The sequence below is a fragment of the Microtus pennsylvanicus genome, chromosome 22, assembly GCF_037038515.1.
Source record: "Microtus pennsylvanicus isolate mMicPen1 chromosome 22, mMicPen1.hap1, whole genome shotgun sequence".
NCBI classification, from domain to species: Eukaryota; Metazoa; Chordata; class Mammalia; order Rodentia; family Cricetidae; genus Microtus; species Microtus pennsylvanicus.
In genome coordinates, this window is record NC_134600.1 from 11,082,636 (window position 1) to 11,097,270 (window position 14,635).

General features: G+C 43.0%; 1 protein-coding gene across 3 annotated transcripts in view; it reads right to left on the reverse strand.

Annotated features, from left to right (window-relative positions):
• Gulp1 (GULP PTB domain containing engulfment adaptor 1) overlaps positions 1 to 9,446 on the reverse strand; it is a 243,316-nt gene extending 233,870 nt beyond the window's left edge. Inside the window, exon 1 of one of the 3 annotated variants that reach the window (XM_075956217.1) lies at positions 9,081 to 9,446. The gene's annotated coding sequence lies outside the window, so the exon portion shown is untranslated. Of the gene's footprint in view, positions 1 to 8,706; positions 8,742 to 9,080 lie in introns of those variants that run through there. The other 2 variants (XM_075956219.1, XM_075956218.1) reach the window with 2 other exon arrangements.
• Positions 9,447 to 14,635: the final 5,189 nt, after the last annotated feature.

The window sequence follows — 14,635 nt, forward strand, 5'->3', positions numbered from 1 at the left end:
TGATGCATATATTTGCTACATTGAGGTTATTGTAGTATTTAATAACTGATAACATTTTTATAGATGAATGGCACCATTATGCAAAATGTTTACGGAACACGTGTATAATAATCATTTAGAAACTGTTTGCACGAAAAACTACCAACTCCTTGTTCGGGCCCTAGAAAAAGTAACTAGAAAGGATGAAAGCCTAGCGTCTGAATTACCTGCTTACTACTGCAGCAGACACATTAAGAATTCAAGGAGCATGGAGATAGACAATGTGTTAAACGTGCAATCACAATGGATTCCAGGAACAGCAAACTCACCCAAGGCAGACCACCACCCAGCTGAGGCTGCACCCTGAAGCAGAAGTAACTACCCAAACCAACCAGACTGATCCTGTTCCTAGATGATAGCCGTAGGGACCTGTTTAGACTACCTTGCAGAACCACCTTGTAGAATTTAACAGCAATTAAAACTGCACCTTGACCAGGATGCTTAATTATGCATAATTAAGTATCCCTAAGAAGGATTTAGGGGTTACTGGACCTCTGTTATGGCTATTGTCGGTTGTCAACTTGACTATATCTGGAATGAACTATAATCCAGAAATGTAGGGCACACCTTTAATCCAGATCTTAAGGCAGAAAGACACCCCTTTAGTCTGGGCCACACCTTCTGCTGGAAGCCTCTCTATGGACAGTAGAAGCAGGAAGCTTCCTTCTTCTTTGCCCTCTTGTCCTCTCCTTGTCAGCACATCCATTCCTTCACTGGCACTGGAGCCTAGTGCTTGGGGATTCCAGCATATACAGAAGACTGGCTGAGTGTGCCTCATGGGACAGAGCAACTGTAGCTTCTTAGGCTTTCCATTCACAGCTATCCATTGGAGGATTAGTCTGCATCAGGCTGCAAGTCATTCCAGTAAATTCCATAGATAGATAGATAGATAGATAGATAGATAGATAGATAGATAGATAGACAGACAGACAGATATTCATTTCATAAGTTCTGTGCCTCTAGAGAATCTTGACTAACACATCCTCTTTATTTGTTTCTGTCAGTGTGGCCATATTGATTAGATCTCTCCCCACTCTGCCTTTCATCAATCTTCGTCTCTCTAGTTGCCATATTGGGCAGGTGCCTGTTGAGACAGCTGCAGCTTCTGCCTAAAATTCTGATGAGACAGGTATCTAACTTAACAACTGAGTTATTGTTTCTAGCATGATTGCTTATACAATTATGATTCCACTTACTCAAATTTTGGTTTTAAGTAATTGGAAATTATACCAACGTTAAAAATGAACTGACAATTCACATATTTAATAGGAAAGAAAGGCACACACATTTGTGGATGTATGTGTGTTCTGGGGAGAGGCAAACTATAAGACACGTGATTAAAATAGCAGTATCCAAAGTTGAATAACTGAAGCTTAAATAACTTTAGTTATTAAAGTTCTTTGAAGTTATATGAATAAACACAGGTTTAAACAGGGTGGGAGGCTGGTGCTAAGTCCTGGGAGGATGGAAGAAGGGACACACAGAAGCAAAAGTGGTCGCATGAGGTCGGTAAAGAACGTTAATAAAGTTTCAGTATTGCCCTCAGATTAGATGATGACTGGACAAGAACAGAGTCCGGCATGAAGTCTCTTTCCCCCAGTAATTAGTATTTCCAAGTTAAAGAGATTCTATAATTGTCTTTCCTTTCGGAAGACAGCTCCAGACAGAAGAAGCCACTCCATGAAAAGGATGGACACAGGAGAGGATGGAGAAGTCAGCTTCCCAATTCTGTCATGTTGTTCTTTGAGTCCAAGGTTGTCAGACTTTAGAGGCTGGGATATTATTTTCTGAGCCCCAACACCCCGTCCTTTGGATTTGAAGGTAGTATAGATCTATTGAGGAGTACGAGAAGTTGTATTTATTGATCACCTCAAACGAATATGTTTAAATTCCTTCTTATTTACACACTTTAAAAGTAAAATAACCCATTCAATTTCAAGAAATCAAACATCGATAAAATTTGAAATAATAAAACAGACGGATCTCTCAAAATTACCAAGCCAGGCAAAAAGAAGAAAAAGACTACAGATAGAGCACTATGTTATAGCATATGTACTTTAAACAGAAGTGAAAGGTCCCCATAAAAAAAAAAATATTGCTAGCCAGACAATTGTCTTTCCCAATGCAATTAATGCTCTGACAAAGATAAATACTTTTAATTTGCATATTCCCAGATTAAACATAAATGTTTAATAAAAAGAACAACCTCCTCCTCATGACTCCAATTATATGTTGCTTGGATCTAGAGAAATAGAAAGAGGATAGCTATGACAAATGATCCCTTTTTAAAAACTGATTCAGTTAAGATTCCTTAAATCTTACATGTAATTAAAGATTGCCATCATAAACATAAAGGCTAAGAGAAACATCTCTAAGGGCTGCTAAATCATTCTCATGGCTTCATGCTGCCAAGCCTTCTCTAGTGTTCATTTGAAATAGGGAGACTTTGCCTAAAAAACATACTGCTTCCCCTTGCTTCTACCCCCTCAACATCCTCTTCATTATCCATCAGAAGAAAAGTGCCAAGTCCTACAGCAAGATCTGCCTCTTACCGATATGCTCAGAACTACAAAAGAATGCGTGGTATTCAATAAATATTCTCCGGCTTCAACCACAGCAGAGTCCACTTCTCTGTCGATTCACACTTTAAACACGTATTTTTCAAAAGGAGAAAAGGTGAAGATTGCAAAGTTACAATGCTGTAACTGAAAGTCATTGTGGCAAACAAAAGCATCCCCTGGATCTATGATATCCCATCTAAAGCAGTTTTTTTTAAAACTTTTTCCACTATTCTGGGAATTTTTTTTCCAAACTGATCATAAATTTCTTAAGACTGCTTACTATAAGCAACCAAGCCTATGAAAAACCCTTATTATAAATGGAAGATCAGTTCTTCCTTTAAAATGGTTGAAGACAATACTGGTCATATGACATTCCTTACTCAGCTATTAAAATTTTTGAACTCATATTTAGAGTCCCTATAATTCATTAGAAGAAAAACTTGTAACTCCTACAAATGCAAAATAGTTCTTCTTGCGATAAAGCAATTCTACTTAATAAATCCGAAGTACCCATTGACTTCTATCAGAGGTAGCAACTGAATCATTCCAAAAACTTTTACTTACTCAAATTTTGACTTTTTTAATATTTTATTAAATTGTACTTCAAGAGAATGCTCTGAGTAAAGCAGTTTCTTACTAATTACACTAAGGAACTGCATATAGCACAGGAATAAATAACTTTGAAAGTAATTTTGTTATACAGTTTGTTCTTCATAATAAGTCAGACTTTCTCGGTAACTATGTGCATTGCCAGAGATGATCGGTATTTGTACCAGAAGACAAAGTTACAATTACGAGAGTGCACCAGTACGTTTTTATCCATGTGTTTAATATTAAATATAAGTTCTGAAGCTTTATTTATCTTTACAATACAGTACAGAATACTGGCAGTGGCCACAAGAGTTCAAGAGTTAGTCATCCTCTGTGAAGGGAAGCCATCTTTGTAAATTATTCTAAGCATGGAATGTTGGAGCATAAAACCAATTTCAAGATACAGGTACACCAGTTCAGTGAAAACAGAAACATGGCATTTATCCTCCTACACAATATGTGAGCCAATATACTATGTTCTTATTCAAAAACTAAAAACCACGCATGGTTAGTATCACTAGAGTGGCTGAGAACATTTCCTAAGGTATAAAACAGACAGAAGCCAATGACAAATAGCAAATAACAATCTGAAAGCAGCGAGACTTCCTCTGGAAGAGAAATGTTCAGTTATTCTCTTTGATAGTAAAGGTCTGACTCAATTTAGTATCTCTGCTGCTTGAAAGCAGAGCAATTTCTATGTTCAAAGTTTATGCCATTTTTCTTCCTCCAATTTGAATACATTTAGGCTCCCATAGGAACAAATGTAACCTTCCTGATCTATAAATGCATAAACCAGACACAGTTAAATCCACCAACACCGAGTACATTAGAGACCAGGGCTAACAGCAGCCATGTCGTTGGCTTCTGTAACTGTCTTGAACTCATTATTATGTTCAAACAAATAACTTCTTTTATCCTTTAGAGATTTTGGAAGATAGAGCGCAATATTGCAGCTCAAATGAAAAACTAATCAGTCTAAGTAAAATTTACATTAAAAAGTCACCATTTCCATTCCACCGTGGGGGGAAAAGATTCTGAAAGACAAGATTGTAGCGCGAATTCTAATCGGTCTTAATAATAAAAACCCAGAGTCAGATATTAGGGGGCGAAAGCTGAAAGATCAGAGGAGCAGAGCAGCCAGCCACTAGTTCTTCTGTCTATGAAAGCCTCAGAGCAAATAGGTTATCTTGTCTCTACAAGTCCTCAGACTTGAGCTCCTGTCTCCACTTTCCTGATAATCCTCTCTCTCCCCAGCCTTATCCCCTTCTGTCTCCACCTCCCTAGTGCTGGTATTAAAGGCCTGTGACTCCCAAAAACTCAGATTAAAGGTGTGAGCTACCACCACCTGGCTCTGATTCTCTCTTAGCTGGCCTTGAAAACGTAGAGATCCACCCGTCTCTGCTTCCACAGTGCTGTGATTAAAGGTGTGCGCCACCACTGCCTGGTCTGTGTGGCTAACAGGTGGTTAGCTCCTCACTCTGATCTTCAGGCAAGGTTTATTTGCTAAAGAACAAGCAAAATATCACCATAGAAGACACAGACATTTTTTATTAAAATTACCATAATCTATCCTAAGAAACTCCTTTGTTCAGCAAAAGTTTCTCTAGTGTTCTTCTGACGACTACACCAATATTACTTCATTCCATATATACTTGCTTTTGCTACATCCATTATTCGTGATAATGTGGAATCTAATAGGAAAGACTACGGATTTTACAGAGATGAGCTGTCTTTCTTTAAGTCATTTATCATTCTTATTCCGTTTGCTCTGTTCCATTGACCTATTCACCTTAAAGATTTGAGCTAAACATTCATGAATACTACATACTACAATGAAATACACTACATGTTACTCAAAACAGGTATATGCTTCGCTGTCAATGTGCATCCTACCAGCTGAAAGTAAAATTAACCATTTCACAAAGTTTCATGCATCACCAACTAACAAGTTCGTGAATGATAAATATTCAAACAGACAATAAACTAACACATAAGAACCAATGAAGCCGAGCTCGGTGCTGAAATCTTAACACAGAACTAATTATGTTCATATTCAACATATAACAAATACTAGAATGAGTCAATCCCTCATTGGCTCCAAATCTCTCATAGAAAGAACCCTTACAGAAATTGTCGTGACTCTCAATAATCAGTCCCTCAAATGCTGCACCCAAGAAAAGAGAACTGGCGTGGTGGCTCACACCTGGAATTCCAAAACTCAAGAGACCGAGTGAAGTGGTAGATAGCCAACCTTAACTCCATAAATCGTGACTTAGAAGCCACTCCGGGCTACAGGGTTACATACTTGCTCCGAATCGGCAAATATTATAATATGCAAATTATTGAACAGTTGAGCAAACACAACTTTGCAAATATCTTTGTGAACATTTCCCAAAGGAAAAACATCACCTAGGCTTAAAGACAAAAACGTGTTTTGAATATAAAGATTAAAGCAAAAACAGTGAGTTTACTGGTTATTCTGTACCGTTTAACAAAATAACCCAGACTTTAACGTAACAAAATTTCACTCAGCATCTTCAAAAAATGCAAACCAGAGAATGAAGGGGCCTGGGACATCCTATACTTCTAGGCCTGACTGACATGTGGCTCTCACACCAGTCTGCCTGATAAGTGTAGTTCGCATGCCTCATCCAAGAAGACTCTTTTTTCAGCAGATTATTTATTACAGGGATCCACAGTGGGTCAAAATGCTGAGAATTAATGACATGAGGCATCCAGTCCCAAATGAAACATTTCCAGCATAACTCACACAGCTAAGGCTCAGGGAGAACTGTGTTAGAAAAGACAGAAAGACCGTAAGAACCAGAGAACCAGGACATCGGCTCTAGATGGGGAACTGTAGACATACATGACAGAAAAGCTGTACCCATGAAATCTCAGCAATGTAGCCTCCTAACAAGATCGGCACAGTGACAATACCAGCTCATGCGTCAACATGGATTTGTACATTTCACAAGGTTCCAATCCCTAGTTGGAGAGCTACGGTCCACCTGTGGCTGCTCAGGGCTGAAAGACTGGATCCCTGATAGGTTACTCTATCCCAAGTGGTCATCCTAAACACATCTGCATAGCAGCAACACTGAAGGGAACCAGTAGGGTGTTTTGTGGGGGGGGTGTGTAATATATGTATATACATATACATGCAACAGTAATAATTTAAAGAGATGAATTTGAGACGATGTAAACAGAGGTACAGAAGATGTTAATGAAGCGAGGGGGTTAAAAACGATGTAAATACAACCCTTTGGTAAAAAAAAATCTCAAAAACATTAATAATGAAAAATGTATGATTAAACTATAGCTATGAATAAAATGCAAAAAAAATTAATTTTAAAATGTACAAACCTATTAAACGTCCCATAAACTCGGTTGACTTGAGTGAGAAAGCTCATGACCTTTAGGACTGAAAGCTCTTAACATCGTTTCATTTCTTTAATGAGCTTGGAACTGTGTAAAGGAAAGTTTCTTTACTTTGCAAGTGGAAAAACTGAAGTCACAGTCAGGAAAGATACTTTTACCCAGGGTGATTCATAAAGTCAATCTCAGAGAGAAGGGTGATATTTACAACCTCAAACTCCCACTGCCAGAAGAAATAGCAACCACACTTCGGCTCCCAGGCTCACAATAGTAGGCCCACCTCACTGGGTAACAAAAATGAGAGACAGACGACCAAACAGAAGCGATGTCAACACAGAAAGCGTCAGAACTGCAAATAAGACACCTAATGCCTGGCTAGCCTGCAATCAGAAAGCGGTGCGCGCGTGTGTGAAACACTGAGATGCCTCCCGATTTGTACTTCTTCAGGTAAGAGAAGGAGATCTGTTTATTCGGGTCACTTCTGAAACACAAGAAAGAAATACTAGATGAACTTTCCACTTTAATTCCATGACCCCACATTCCAGGCGAGTTGAGAATAATTGAATTATTTAATTTAGGTAGAAAACCAGCTGCTCGGAACCGGTCTTGAGTTCTTACTGGCCAGGAGAACAAAGACGAAAGGTCAAGGTCAAAGGACTGAACTTGTGGCTGACAACCGGCCTCTGGAGGAGACTTGGTAATAGTGCAAGCACAAGCAAAGCATCATCAGCGAGGGCACCATAGCTAGCCGAGAGAAAGAATGAAGTGTCCCACGTCCCTCCTCCACGCCTGCTTGTGATACTCAACTGCATTCTAGGCTTAGCTATTTTTTTTTCCAAGAAGACTCCCAATCATCTAAATTTTTCCTTTCAAAAGAAACCCCTTATTTCAGAAGCAGTACCGCCACCAACCCATTCCAATTATTCCCTGCAACTTTCCCAGTCTCTTTCAGGCCTGGCTACCGAGCTTAGTATAGCTTGGCTGCCCGCCAGATTCCTCTCTTCTTTCCTTGTCAGTCGTAAAAACTTGGAACACGCTCCTGGACAGCTCAAGGAGAGCGTTTAATAATGCAGAGGAGCAATACCTTAGCAAGACCGTTGTTTCCAGAAAAGCTCGCAGTCAGTCACCAGCGTCTGAACTCTCCCAATCGGCGGGTTTTCTAGCAAGGCTATTTGTTTACAAGGGGGAAGGAGGGAAAGGCTGGCAGAGCAAGCAGGCCATTTGCAAATCTGAAAATTTTCCAATACTTTTCAGGGTTTTCCCACTTCTCGCCATTCACTCTGTCTTCCAATCTGCATTTTTACGACCTGATCGCCCATATGGACTACATAAAACCATCGGTATCCTGGCCTCTGCAAAACCTAGAATGAATAGGAGAGCTAGAACTGGCATCGTCTGGAAAGTTTTCGTTCTGAAACATTGGTGCAACATCTTTAAAAGAAGGCACAGAATAAATGTATTACACCTTCCTCACCGACATTATGTTGTCAAACTTACAGACTGATACAACAGAGGTAAATTTCTAAGTACAAACGAAGAATAGCTCCGTCGAGAAACATTAAGGCGGGAGGGGGGTATCTTGTCAGCCCACACTTGGGAGTTTCCCCAACACCAGCTATGTCTTCCTTGCTCTACCTTGGCACGCTATTTCTAGCTGCAGCGTCCAGCTTCCTGTTCAAGTCCCATTCAACATTGTAAACACATTCCAAGAAAACTAGACTGCCCAGAGCTCCCTCCTCACACAGGGAAGTCAGGCCAGCAACTCGAGGAGAGAGAGAGAACCAGCTGGACTGTCTTCTGAGCGAGGTCGTGAGCAAGGCCACTACCGGGAGTTGAACCCGAGCAAGCAAGCTTGCCAAGCCAGGTCCGACTAACGCAACGCCCGCAGAAGCGGGGATCTGAAACGCCCAGCCAAAGGGCAGTTGCGTGGACACCGCCCCAGACTGGGGGCCCTGACCGCGTGGGGCTTTAAAGTATCTACGGCCCGGTCACGAGCTTCTTGCCTCCCCGCCCCCTTGCCCACATTTTCCCAGCGACCCAACAAAAGCGAGACCAGGCTGGACGAAGTTGGCTCTCTCGGGTCGCCTCGCTGACCCAGCGATGCCTCCGCTCGCTGGGCAGAGCCTGCTCAACGCACCCGCAGCGGGATGGTCCAGCGCCCCACCGCTCGCTCCCGGCCCCGCGCGGCATCCAGGCGAAGTTCCCCCCGAGGGGCCAGCGGGGGGCTGCGGCGGGAAGGCGCAGCGCGGGGGACCCTGGGCTCCCCCACCTCCCTCCTGCACTGCCCCCGCCTGCAGCAACAGGTCCCAGCCTCCTCCCCCGCCCGCCGACTCCCCGTGCCTTTGGGGTCCGGATCTGTGCAACCTGCGGGCAGCCGCAGCCCCGCGCCCTCCCCACCCTCCCCGCTGACCGCGCCCGTTTCCCGGGCTCTGTTCCCGGTCCCGCGCCACCTGGCCGGAGCTGCCCGGACCCAGACGGACGGACGGACGGACGGACGCGTAGGCTTCCTACCCTGGCTCCGCAGAGGGATGCGGCCGCTCGGCTGGGGCAGGCACGGGAACTCCGGGGACCTTGGCCCGCGGTCCCGCGTCCGTGGAGGACGAGGAAACTTTGTGGACGTCTACACGGCGCTGGTCCCGGGACTCACGGGCTCCGGTCCCCTCCCTCCGTCTCCTAATCTGCCGAAGCCTGAACTGGCGCTGGCGGCGGCCCGGGCTGGGTCGGGACTTCCAGTCGCTGGGGCTGGGATCGCGGGGCTCCCCCTCTCGGCCAGAAGAAAACTCCTACTGCGCACTTGGTCCGCTCTCCTAGGGACCTTGATGGGATTTTCTGCAGCACCGGGAAACTGTCTGACTTTTAAAGGCAGACCTGGAGGGTAATAGGTGTAGAAAGAAAAAAAAAAAAACCGGTCCCCAGGAGGGACGGCCTTACCGGGTTCTTAATCCAAACGGAGCGAACACGCGGCCCCGCCCCACTCCCACAGCGCCGTTTCCTTTTGAACCTCCTTCCAAAAGATGCTGTTTCTTAAGAATTTAAAACACCTCCCTGGTCTAACAAGGGGGAAAGTGCCACAGGAAGGGTATAAATATGAGTGAGGTATGCCCTCTCTGAGCCTCAGTCAGGAAATACTGTCGCTGCTGAGCTGACTACACTTTTTCTTTTATAAATATTCTTTTCTCGTTTAAACTCAGCCAGGATCTTTGCTCGTTATCCCTTCCATCCTTCCCCCCCAAGAAAGAAGCAACAGGAAAATTGCCTCAAAAACCACGTTGTGTTTATTTGCGGCCTTCCTATGCTTACCTCAGAATTCAGAACGTCTCTGTGGGGTTGGAGGGATAACACAGCAAACCATTCTTAATGAGGCCGGTATTCTGAATGGGAAAATAATAAAAACGTGTTGTCAGAGGAAAGACCCTGGCTCCAGAGATAAACGCCGTTCTATGAACCCGTGGAAAGTGTCAGAACATGTCCTTAACCTCTTCGTTTTCCTCTGCTCGCTTTCAAGAGGATTTTTAATCCCTCCCTTCCTCTACTCCAAACTGAGATTTTCCTGCCTTCACAGATCCAACTCCTCTGGAGCTCCTGAAGCTACAACCCATATTCCCCTCTCAGTAAGAGGCCTCTTTCTAGCCTCCACCTTAGTCCCTGGCTGAAATGATTTCCCGGAGATCTGAGATAGTCCTGCCTCTAAATCTGTGTTCCCTGTCTATGAGGAAACAAATTGTGACTGAAACCATATACACCATTAGACGGATGGATGGAAACGCTTGAATCGCCACAATTGTCCCTATCCAACCGCTGCACACAGTGCTCAAAATTGTTTGCTTTTGCATTTTCTCATAATAAATCTCGATGTTAGTTATTTCTTAGTTATTTTTATAGTCTAACTTACAGTATGAACTTCTTTACGAAATGGCTTGAAGACAAAAAAAAAGATTTCAAGGATGTCAGAACCTTTATTATTTATTTATTTTTGACTTTTCAAGACAGGGTTTCTCTGTGTAGCTTTAGAGCCTGTCCTGGAACTCACTCTGTAGACCAAGCTGGCCTGGAACTCACAGAGATCTGCCTGCCTCTGCCTTCTGAGAGCTGGGATTAAAGGCGTGAGCCGCCACGGCCCGGCTAGAAGTAAGTCTTTAACAGCACTAAAACAGAGCAGAACAAAACTTTAAATCAGATTTACCAGAAGGAAGACAAGGGAAAAGGTTGCGGATGCCTGGCAGGTGACAACCACTAAATAGTACCTAATTCTACCCATCAAATTACCTCAGAGTTCCAGCTGAATATCTTTCTGTTCATCATGTTGCTTGCAGTCACTCATAAAAAACTGAACAGCCTTTAGATGCAGCCATTCATAGAAAACTGAGCAGCTTTCTATTAATTTTAAATTTAATGCTCCTGCTCAGACCAGATTTCGTGGGGTTTTTTTCTTTCTTTTTTTTCAGCGAATAAAAAGAGAGTTGACCAATTCCTACTGACTGGGGCTGAAGGCCATGTCACAGCCCTGTAGTTCCAACACTCTGGGGCTGAAGCTAGAGGCCAATTTCTGATAATCACACTCTGACAGGATTTACCACCACCTAGACCACAAGCTTCTGGGTGTGTCTATAAGGGCCTTTCTAGAGAAGACTACCTGAGGAGTGAGGGTCCTCGCTGAGTCCTCAAGCTGGGGCCCCTGTTCGGGACAAAGAGAAAGCTGAGAAAACGAGCTGAGCACCTGCTAGCTAGTCCCTTGCTTCCTGGTTAAGGACACAAGACCAGCCTACTTGCAGCACTGCTGAGGTATGGTAGAGACGGTAGGAAGGCTGTACCAGCTGCTACCGTGATGGACTGTAGCTTCAAACTGGGAGAAAAAGAAACTCTTTCTTCCTTAAGTTCCCTTTGTTAGGATATTTGTAGCAGCAGGGAGAAAGTAACTAACACAATCAAGTTTGCAGCCATTAAATTGAAAATTACCTCTTATTTTTGATTAACAAGTACCATTTCACCAAAAAAAAAAAACACAAAAATAGGCTGATTATTTAGCTCTATGTTCCTGCAAATGTGTTTTTTAAAAGTCGCTGATCGCTCTTTCGGAAAGGAAATAAACACCAAGATGGCATGAAAATCTCATGGCGGTTTGAAAGAAAATGGCTCCCAAGAGAAATGGCTCTCCTAGGAACTGCGGCTTTGCTGGAGTAGGTGTGGCCTTGGTTGGAGGAAGTGTGTCACTGTGGGTGAAGGCTGTGAGGTCTCCTTAGCTCAGTCTTTGCTCAGTGAGACACTCCGTCGACTTCCTGTGGCCTGCACATCAATAGGCAGCAGTTCATTCTCTCCCTTTCTGCTTGCACGCCGCCATGCTCCCCACTATAACGACAATGGACTAAGCCTCGGAAAATGTAAGCCACCATCTCAATTAAACGTTTCTCTTTGTAGGAGTAGCCATGGTCATGTTGTCTGTGCACAGCAATAGAGACCTGAACTAAGACAAAATCTTAGACTGGGCCTCATTTGAAACAGGGAACAATGTGTCAAGTGCAGCAAAGGCCAAATACCCTTGTGATTCCTAGGGCATTCAAGAATGGCCATTGTTAACACTTGCTCCACACTCCATGGCTTTCCTGAGGTCACTGAGATACTCCAGGAAATATCAACCCTGAAATGGAGTGTCCTATAATTTCTCGTCTGTCTTTTTTCTGCTTGTCAAGCATTTCACCAAAGTTATCACACAAACACACACACACACACACATCCTTTTCACTTTCTTTTATTGTATAAGGTTTTTTCCATCCATCCCCACAAAATAATAACTAGGTGTCCAATGCCACATACCACATACATGATTCACTCATAACCCAGTCATTTTAGAATCCAGCCCAATACAGATCAAATCATATGGAAGATGGAACTTGTACAATGCTCCCTTCCCAGGTGGAAAACAGCCAGTTTCTCGCTCTGGTCAAGCCAGGAAAGCCTGTGATGTTTTCTAGCTACAAATTCACCCTCAGCTCCCAGCATTTACAGGGCTTGCTTAGGAAGAGCCATTTTGCCTGAAAGTGTGATATAAGATACCATCGAGCTTCTTCATTTATCTATTACAGTATTCAGTCAGTTGAACGTTATTAATCACCTCAGGCTTTAATCATTGAAAATATCTATTTTGCCTATAATTCTCTTCCGTTGTCTCTTCTTCCATCCAAAGTTCATGTTCTTACCAGTTTATATTTTCATCAGTTGATCTTTGGAATCAATCTCTTTTCTTATCACATCGTTCTCCTCCTACCTTTGACCCTGCCCCTACCTCTTCTTACATATTAATCTTACATATCACTTCAACACATTTCATTATCCATTTTCTTCCTTCGATCCAGGAAAAGGTGCTTTTCCATCCTGAAAGCACCTGACTTCTGCACCCATTCTCACACCTCTGTCTCCCACCTGTGAAATCACTACTTGATAGTGTCCCAGTTTTTGTGTGGAACTACAAAGCACATAGCACTTGCAACACGGGAGGAGGAAGAAGGAGAGACACAGGTCTGGATGCACAGTCACCATTCTGGTCAGTTCAGGAGGATTCTAGACTGAAATAAGAGAGTATCATTTGTGAAATGCCACCACCCAGACCTCTCGCCAGGGAAGGCGTGGCTTTATGGCTAGGATTGGTGTCCTCAGACTGCATTCCTGCCACAGTGTTCGCGGGGTTATGAAATTTGCTCTAAGCAGTGGCACGTTTGTGAGAAACTTCTGGTTTTAGAAAACATTTTGCTACCATACTTCAAATGCCAAAATACACCCAAACGGAAATCTATTTGTATGTAGAATTGGTTAAACTTTCATCAATGGAGCAGAACATAAATAACAAAGTGATTTTTGGTAAATAAAAGTTTATTTGAAAATGAGAGTTTTCAGTCTCTCATTAGAAGAATTAGTCCATCACTTTCGTCAGAACTCTATCTCCCAATTTATCTCCACCTGGTGAAAGGAGCTGAGAGAAAAGCAGAGCAAAGCAAGACACCTACATGCCTCAGATTGACATCGTGCGATCTAGGAAAATTTCATCATACTTTCAAATGCGAAGGTGACATTGGCTCCGATCACAACTAAAAAAAACCCCGTTCTCTGGGTATCTTTTCATTTCTGTTTTAAAATAATTCTTGGGACCCACATTGGAGCACCGGACAGAAATCTCAAGGTCCAAATCAGGAGCAGAAGGAGACGGAGCACGAACAAGGAACTCAGGACCACGAGGGGTATACCCACACACTGAGACAATGGGGGATGTTCTATCGGGAACTCACCAAGGCCATCTGGCCTGGGTCTGAAAAAACATGGGATAAATTTGGAATAGCTGAACATAGCGGACAATGAGGAATACGGAGAACTCAAGAACAATCGCAGTGGGTTTTTGATCCTACTGCACGTACTGGCTTTGGGGGAGCCTAGGCAGTTTGGATGCTCACCTTACTAGACCTGGATTGAGGTGGGCGGTCCTTGGGCTTCCCACAGGTCAGGGAACCCTGATTGCTCTTTGAGCTGATGAGGGAGGGGGACTTGATCGGGGGAGGGGGAGGGAAATGGGAGGCGGTTGCGGGGAGGAGGCAGAAATCCTTAATAAATAAATAAATTAAAAAATAAAATAAAATAATTCTTGGGCGTCTCTGTAAGAGGCAATCTGTGTAAGGATTCTGAGAACAGAGAAGTCTTGTTGGTTCTGAGTCAACAGTCTCTCTCTGGTCAACAATTTGAGAATGCAGAGATACGTGCTATCAGCCCGATGGAAACTGGCTGCCTTACAAGGGTGTGACTGCAAACACCATTGTTCAGTTAAAAATGAAAGTTGCCTGGAGCAATTCACAACCACACAAATCCTTTACATCAACTGACTGTAAGGATGATCTCTTTGCCACGTAATAGAGATTTGCTAAAGGTCTTTATGTGAACTCTGAAGTCTGCAAACACAAGATATTTGAATATCACACATTACACATTACAAACTGAAGAATAGAATATATTTTATACCAATCAAAAAATGTAATTGTTTTTACTAGATTTTTATTTAGTTCTATGAGTTTGGGTAAGAATTAATA